The sequence below is a fragment of the Zalophus californianus genome, chromosome 9 (genome assembly GCF_009762305.2).
Source record: "Zalophus californianus isolate mZalCal1 chromosome 9, mZalCal1.pri.v2, whole genome shotgun sequence".
Lineage (NCBI taxonomy): Eukaryota > Metazoa > Chordata > Mammalia > Carnivora > Otariidae > Zalophus > Zalophus californianus.
Window position 1 is genome coordinate 85,883,331 of NC_045603.1, and position 9,125 is coordinate 85,892,455.

General features: G+C 36.5%; 1 protein-coding gene across 2 annotated transcripts in view; it reads right to left on the bottom strand.

Moving 5' to 3' along the window:
* Positions 1-536, bottom strand: part of LOC113923148 (solute carrier organic anion transporter family member 1B3-like) — a 71,591-nt gene extending 71,055 nt beyond the window's left edge. For both annotated transcript variants that reach the window (XR_003520191.2, XM_027595765.1), the window contains exon 1: positions 486-536. The gene's annotated coding sequence lies outside the window, so the exon portion shown is untranslated. The remainder of the gene's footprint in view (positions 1-485) is intronic.
* Between the last annotated feature and the right edge of the window lie 8,589 nt (positions 537-9,125).

The window sequence follows — 9,125 nt, forward strand, 5'->3', positions numbered from 1 at the left end:
GAAAGTAGAGGTGGGTAAGTGACTTTGAGACACATCTCATTTCCTGATGTTTGCTAACTAACTCTCTACCCCATATTATCCAGTTAAGATGGAATAAAAGAAAATAGGGAATAAATCTAACTATTCCATGTAGTTAGTGAAAATAATGGCCTTGTGATACATTTTGAGAAGGTGGCCAGAGATCCATTTTTTTAAACTTGAAGTTCCAGTTATCTAGAAAGTAATAGGAATGGGGTTTCAAACTTTATTTTTAAATTTGAATGTCTTATTTTCTGTATTTTTAAGAGTATATAAACCTGAGGCTCATCTGTCTCCAGAAGGAATACTTAATGAGCTTTAAGGGCTTACACATACGTGTGTAGAAGACACAAAGCATAAAATGTGTAAAATTTATCATATCCATCAAAACATTTTTCCCCTTGAAATCTATGGCAGCTTCTCACATAGAAGAAACCCTGAAATTAGAGTATGTCAAAGGTTCTTACCTGGACTTAGAATCCCACAGCAGTAGCTACAAGTCCATCCTTTATCTGTTGTTAAAGCCTCTCTTTAAATAGTTAGCTGGCCTTTTTTTTTTTTTTCTCATCAGTTCAATGATGATTAACCATCTTATTAGGTCATTGTCCTAGTCAGATAGAAGAAAATTAACTAGCTATTCTAACAGTCTGTTCCTGACTCTGGTATTTTAAAGGTTATTATATATTTTGTGCCGGTCTCAGTCTGTTAATAACCAGTGCTACAATTGGACCCCTCTGGGTGGTTCTTATTATGATTTCAAGATGCCCTTCAGCAATAACGATCAGGGAACTTTGAAAAAAATAAAGATTTATTGCTTATAGGACCTGGAATTTACACAGCGTACATGGGGCCACACAGCAAGGTCACGGGTAGAAGGACAGAGTACAATGCTTGGGGCTCTACTTTTATTGGGGTTGAGGTTAGGGGCCTAGGGTTTTACCGGGTCACTCTCACTGATGAATTTAAAACATAAGAGTCAAAACGTAAACCTCAGGAAAAGAAAAACAAAAATGACCCGAATGGTCAGTTATTGAAGTCAACCAAGATTGCTAAAACAAAGATGCCTCAATGCTGGGGGCAGTGGCCTGGCTCCTTATCTATAGTCAGTGGCTGGCAGTGTATTTATTTGAGATAGCCCTCTTTGAAATGAATGCTTTGACAATCGAAGCTTAAGACAGACACGTGCATTACAAAAAAGAAAAAAAAAGAGTTTACGCGACATTATATTAATAATTTCTCAGAATTTATCAATTATTTTTATGTAGAAGTTTAATTATTAAGCTTTGTTTCTGAGAATAACATATTTGCTTGAGTTGGTTGCATAATATTTTTTCCTTCAAAATTACAACAGATTATCCAAGATATTTATTTATTTATTTATTTAATCCAAGATATTTAAAACTCCTCCAAATAGAAAAGAATTCAAAACAGTTTTTAAAATGTGTCTACAGGTTCCTTTAGCATTTAAGATAAAATATGTTCTTTTTGGGGGTGCCTGGGTGGCTCAGTCGGTTAAGCATCTGCCTTCGGCTCAGGTCCCTGAGTCCGGGCTCCCTGCTCAACGGGGAGGCTGCTTCTCCCTCTCCCTCTGCTGCTCCCCCTGCTTAAGCTCTTTCTTTCTCTCTGTCAAACAAATAAAATCTTCAAAAAAAAGTATTCTTTTTGCTTGACAGTTTGGTGCAATTCTAATATGGCATTGATGAATACTGGCTATTATGTAGAGAACACTGTATGTATGTGTGTATATGTATATACACATGCACACACTTGCACACATATACACATGCACACACATGCACACATATACACACATATACACGTGCACACACATACACATGCACACACTTGCACACATATACACATGCACACACATACACATGCACACACATGCACACATATATACATGCACACACATACACATGCACACATATACACGTGCACATACATGCACACACATGCACACACATACACATGCACACACATGCATATATAGCAATGTGAGGATGCATATATGAAAACATTATCCCTTAATCGCTTCTTTTTTTTAAGGTTTTATTTATTTACTTACTTATTTATTTATTTATTTATTTATTTATTTTATTTATTTTGAGAGAGAGAGAGCACGAGTGCATGAGTTGGGGGAGGAGGGGGAGAAGGAGAGAGAATCAAGTAGGCTCCATGCTCAGCACAGAACCCAATGCAGGGCTCAACCTCATGACCCTGAGATCACGACCTGAGCTGAAATCAAGAGTCTGACACTTAACCGAGTGAGCCACCCAGGTGCCCCAACCTTAATCTCTTCTGTAAGACAATTGTTTGTACAGCTGTAGCAATATGTATTTAAGTTCTATATCACAGTTATCTGATATATTTGTTCTGTCCTTGTTTATTCTTGGAAGTACTGGAATCATGGGAAGAACCAGAGATTGTGGAGAGGTAGAAGGGGTTGGGAAATCCCTAAGGAAATTCCCCAAGGAAGGGGAACTGGAAAATGTAGACCTGGGGCAAAGAAAATTAAGGTCTGGGCTCCCAGATAGTCTCTTGCTGAATCAGAATCTATAGAAGGCCAGGGTGCATCCCCCACACACCCCACTACCCCATCTCAAATATCCCCACAAGAGATTCTGATTCAGCCGACTAAAGATTATGTGGTTTTTTTTTTTTTTAAATAAGCACTTTGGTTAATTTTTTATTGAACTCCAGATTCTGAGAACCATTACAGCAGAACTAGAGAACACTGTCAGGACATTATGGCTTTCCCTATTATTCAGAGTGGAAATCTGGCTTAGGTGCTCCCACATTAGTGATTTTCTTTTCAAATTTCCATTCCACCCAAGGTTCCCCCCAAAACTTTGTTTTGGGATAGTTATATAAAAAGAATGAAGGTAAAACAGAACAAATTAACTGAGAACATTTCTAATCCCTAACCTAAAACCTTCTGGTGAAATCCTAAAGTGTTCCCAGAGGTCAAAAAGCATTCTCTGTGTTCTTCCTTCCGCATGATGGTTTAACTATTAATTAGACTATTTTTGTTAAACTTGCGGAGAAATAAGGTGGTCAGAAGAAAAATGTTAAAATAGTTCTTTCAAGATCCATATTATGGTAACATCCATGGGTCAAGAAAATTGTAAAATTTGCTAAAAATAATCTAGTGATACTTATTTCAGAGATAATTGTTACAGTTCTGATGACATATCATGGTCTTGAAATCTGATAAACCTCAATGCCAGCTTGTCTCTGCTACTTGCTAACAGTATGAACTTAAAGTTATTTAAACTTTCTAAGGATCAATATCCTCATCTATAAAGCACAAAGACAATACTTGGAGTAAGGATTAAATAATGTATATAAAGTGCTTTACAGGACCTGACATCATAGTTCAGTATCTACTGCCTAATAGGATTCATTGTATGACATTTGTGTATTATAAATATTTAAAGCCATTAATTAATATCAAATTAGTAAAAATTACATCTTAAGACATATGCCTGCCAGTTTTTTCTGACAGTTTTTATTGCCAGAGTTCTCAGGTGGGTGCTATGGGCATGCTTCCAGAGGAAGCCTTCAGGCTCAAAGCAAACATGCTGCCACCTGTCTACCCCACTTTCCTTGACAGCGGAGGCTAGGTACTCCTGGAAAGAACCCAACATTTCTCTACTTACTGATGCTAAAGGCCTGGCATCATCATGATTAATCTCATCATAACCATTATCTCTGTTATGTTAGGCACCACCATGAGAAGAAAGGGATTTCCTGATTACTCTCATCACCTCCTGTCTAATTCCCTTTTGGCTCTGCACATCCCTGTTTTTGCCTCTCCCGATCCTGAACTGAGACCCTTCTCTTGAGCCTCTTGGAACTCAGTGGTTAATCACAAGTAGAGTTCCCTTTACTTCAGCCTCTTCTCTGAATTTTTTGTTGTTGTTGTTCATCTCTTGCTCTAAATTAAACCTGGCCCCTTCCCTGAAGCCTGCTTCTCCTGCTGCTGTGATCAATGGGGGCTGCACTGTTCTCCATTTTGCTCCCTACCCGATGGAATGAGTTTTCGAGTTGCCTTATGTTGCTACTTCTTTTCTGTGTTGATACCTGCTTCCCTCAGAATCTATATTTTTGAAGCTCATATCAGTGGAATTATCTACCAATCCTCAAGTCACTCCCCCTTATTCTATGGCCATTTTAGCTCTTGGTTCAAAGCCAGCCTCTCAAAATATTAATGTTGTTATAATAACTGGTGATTTCAATGATTGTAAAGATAATCCTTTTAGTGCTCTGGCTTCTTGGTTTTTTAACCTTCTCTTGTCCAGTGATCTTCTATTTAGTGGCTACATCCTAGACCTTGTCACATGAAAAACTGCAACCTCCCGGTGAGATCAGTTTCGAGGACTGGTTTACCACTGTCCATCTTTCCAGCGTATTCTCTGTAACACCCCAGATGCAACAATGTTTCACTAATCAGGATCTGTATAATCTACTCGTTGATTCTGCCACAGATTTCACTGATCCTTGTTTCCTGTCCTCATTTCCCTGCACATCTGGGTTAAATTTAGTGGTCACGGTAATCACTTTTTTCCCACATATCTTCAAGTCATTAGTAACTTTTGTATCATTTTAATGGCTTGGCAAAACTACAACCTTGATGAACCCCAACTCGCAGACTACCCTGTCCATTCATCCATTCTACTTAATGGGGTTGAAGAAAACCCTCAACATGTTAACTTTAAATTTATGAGTAAGAAACTCAAATGAGCCTTTCATTTTGCATAGGTATTATGCTAGATTTTCCTAATTCATGTCACCTGACTATTTTATAACTTCATATCTCTCCTCAAAACTCTAATATCCTCTCCTATCTTTACCTTCTGATGATGACTATTTCACTGACAGAAAATGAAGAACAAAACTTCCAAAACCTCCTTCTGTCACATTTATTTACCTATAGCATCAGTACCACATATTTTGCCTTGATGAACTGTCCATGCTAAAGCTAAGACCATCCTCCATTTGTGCACACAGATTGTCTCTCTCCTTGTGTTCCCAAGGGTATCAATTTTCCTTCTCTAAAGAAATGTTCCCATCAGCTTATATACATGTTCTCACTTTCCCACCTTCAAAAATCCCTCTTTTGATCCCATTCCAAGTATTGTCCTATTTCTATACTATTTTTATTTAAAAAACCCCCCAAAAAAACAAAACCAAAAACTTCTCAAAAGTCTTATCTAGAATATTGTTTTCTATTCATTTTCTCACATTCTTTCTTGAGTACACTCAATCAAGTTTATACCCCCAACTCCATTCAAACTACTCTTGCCTAAGTCATAAATTACCTAAATGCGGTAATGTAATGGCCTTTATCTGACTTGAACTGTTAGCCATTTTTCAGAGCTGAATATTCCCTTCTCCTGGAAATAGTTTTCAGGACACTATCCTTTGTGGTTAACTCATTGGTTATTCCATTTCCACCTCATTTACTAAATATTTTATATATCTTTGGTCTCTTAATGGGAATGTTTCAGGATTCAATTCCCACTTACTCCATGATAGTTTTATGACTCACTCCCAGTTTTTCTATGACAACCTCAAGATTCAACCACTGTATTTTTGTGATCTCCTCTATTCTCATATCTTTAATGCTCTCTATATGTTGATAATTCTAAGATTTTTACCTCTGGTCAAAACTTTACTCCTGAGATTTTTCCTCAGGATTTTACATTTTTCCATTGCCTGCTCACCATCTCCTTTCAGATAGATAATAGGCTTGTGATACTTAAAATTTTTAAAGCTCTTCCCCTCATCTTCCCTTCCCAAATCTTGCTCCTCCTATGATATTCCCCATTTCAGTCAACTGTAATTCTATCCTTCTAATTGTGCTTGCATGCATGCATGCGTGCGCACACACACTCACACACACAATATTGGAATCATTCTTGACTCCTCTCTTACACAAAACATATCAAGCTTTCATTTCAAGGTATATTTCAAAATATACCTAGAATTTAACTGTTGAAATATACCTAATCTAGGTATATTTCAAAATATACCTAGAATCTAACTGTTTCTACCACTGCCATGGCTATCACTCCAGCCCTGAATTATTGTGACACTCTCTAATTTGTACCTCAGCTATCTCCTTAAACTCACCAATTCCACTCCCCCATGTAAACTTCACCACAGAAGTCAGAATCATCATTGTAAAAACAGGTCATATCATGACGCTGCTCTGCTCAAATCCTCCAGTGGCTTCCTACATCACTCACCATACAGTCCAAAGAGTGGCCTTAAGGCTTGTAAGATACAAACCCCATATTCAGAGTATTTGTACTTGCTGTTCTTCCTACTTTTCTCCGGGTATCTGCATAGCTCACTCCATCACCATCTTTTAGTACCCACAGAAATGATACCTTTTGTCTGACTCCTTTTATTCAACATAATTATTGTGAAATTCAATCGTATTGTTATATATGACAATAGTTCATTCCTTTTTATGCTAATTAGTATTCAATTATATAAATATATTACAGGGGCACCTGAGTGGCTCAGTTGCTTAAGCATTTGCGTTCAGCTTGGGTCATGATCTCAGGGTCCTAGAATCGAGCCCCGAATCTTGCCCTCTGCTCAGCAGCAAGTCTATTTCTCCCTCTCCCTCTCCATCTGTGATCTCTCTCGCTTTCTCTCAAATGAATAAATAAAACCTTAAAAAATATATATATTACAATTTCTTTATCTACTCAACTATTTATAGGAAATTGAGTTGTTTCCAGTTTTTGGCTATTACAAATAAAAGTGTTATGAACACTTGTTTATAAGTTTTTGTGTGGACATATGCCTTCATTTCTCTTGAAAAATGCCTCAGAATGGAATGCCTGGGTCATATGGGAGGTATGTATTTAAGTTTTTAAGGAATTGCTCTACTGTTTTCTAACATAGCTATATCATTTTACATTCTCAACAGCAGTGCGTAAGAGTTTTGTTCCTCAACCTCTTCACCAACAATTGGTATGAATAGTCTTTTTAACCTTATTCCTTCTAGTAGATATGTAGTGGTATCTAATTCTGATTTTAAATTTGCATTTACCTCATGACTAAGTGATGTTCAGTAGCTTGTCATGTGCTTATTGCTATCCTCCTCTCTCTTTTGGTGATATGTCTGCTCAAACTTTTTGCCAGTATTTACTGGGATGTTTGTCTTCTTATTACTGAGTTGTAAGAGTTATTTAGATGTCTTCAAACAAGATCTGTGTTGGATATGTGTTTACAAAGATTTTCAAGTCAGAACTTGAAAATTTTGATGAAGTCTAATTTATTGATTTTTTCTTTACCTTTGTGCTTTTTGTGTTCTTTGTGAGAAACCTTCACCAAAATCAAAGTCAATAAGGTTTTCTCATCTTGTTCTAGAGGTTTTATGCTTTTAGATATTACATTTAAGTCTATACTGCATTACTGAATTACTGTTGGTGTAAGGCGTGAGACAAGGGTCAAGACTTGTTATTTTGCCCATTGTTATCCAATTTATTTAGGATCATTTATTACTAAGATTATTATTTCTCTACTAACTTGATTGGAATCTTTATAAAATATTGGTTAAATATGAATGTGTGGACCTATTTCTAGACTGTTTATTCTGTTCGGTTTATCTTTATATTAATACCATACTATCTTGTTTGCTATCACTTCATAATAAGTCTTGAAATCAGATAATATAAGTCTTCCTACTTTGTATTTCTTTTTCAAGAATGTTGTGGCTATTCTAGGTCCTTGACACTTTCATATACATTTTTGAATATGCTTGTCAATTTCTGAAAAAAGCTCTGCTGAAATTTTGGTAGGGATTGCAGTGACTCTATAGATCAGTTTTGGTATAATTGTTATCTTAGCAATAATGAGTCATACAATCCATACACATGATATATCTCCCCTTTGCTTAAGTTTTCTTTAATTTCTCATGACAGTTTTGAGTTTTCAGTGACAAGTCTTTCACATACTTTGTCAAATCTGTTAAGCATTTACTATTTTTATACTATTATAAATTATATTATTTTCACTTCCATTTCTGATGGTTTAATGTCAGTGTATAAAAATAAAACTTCTGTATGTATATTGAACTTATATCCTGCAACCTTACTAAACTCACTTGGTAGTTCTATTAGATTTTTGAAAAATATATTTCTTAGATTTTTTTTTTTTGAGAGAGAGAGAGAGAGAGAGAGAGAGAGCGAGTGCATGAGCAGGGGCAGAGGGAAAGAGAATCTTAAGCAGGCTCCAAGCCCAATGAAGGGCTTGCTTTCATGACTCTGAGATCATGACCTGAGCCAAAATCAAAAGCCAAATACCTAATCAACTGAGCCACCAGGGCCCCTATCTCTTAGAACTTTTAATGTAGATTACTATGTTGTACGCAAAGACAGTTGCACTTCTTCCTTTCCAATTTGGATGCCTTTCCCCCCACCTTATTTTACTGTCTAAGACCTGCAGTGTTATTTCTGGACTATCATATCACAAAAAAGAAAAGGTGACAGCAGAGCCTTGCCTTGTTCCCAATATTAGGGGGGAAGTTTTCAGTCTTTCACAATTAAGAATAATGCTAGCAGGCACCTGTGTGGCTCAGTTGGTCAAGTGTCCAACTCTTTAGTTCAGCTCAGGTCATGATCTCGGGGTGGTGAGATGGAGCCCTGCGATGGGCTGTGTAGAAAGTGTAGAATCTGCTTGAGATGCTCCCTCTCCCTTTCCCTTTGTCCCTCCTCCTGCTCTCTAAATAAATAAATAAATAAACAAATAAATACTTAAAAAAAAAAGAATGATGCTAGCTGTAGCTTTCTGCACATACAGGCTAAAGAAGTTCTCTTCGATTTCTAGTTTTGTGAGATTTTAAAATCACTAATAGCTTAACATTCAAAAGCCAATCAAGGTAATTCATTGCATCCAAAGAATAAAGAGGAAAAAAAAACCCTAAATTTATATCATCATCTTAAAAGATGCAAAAAAATGCATTTGATAAATTTCTTCATTACTCATGATAAAAACTTTGCAAACCATAACTAGGATTTCCTTAAAGTAATGGAGAGTGTCAATCAGAGTACCTATAGAGTCATCATACTTCATTACATTTTTAT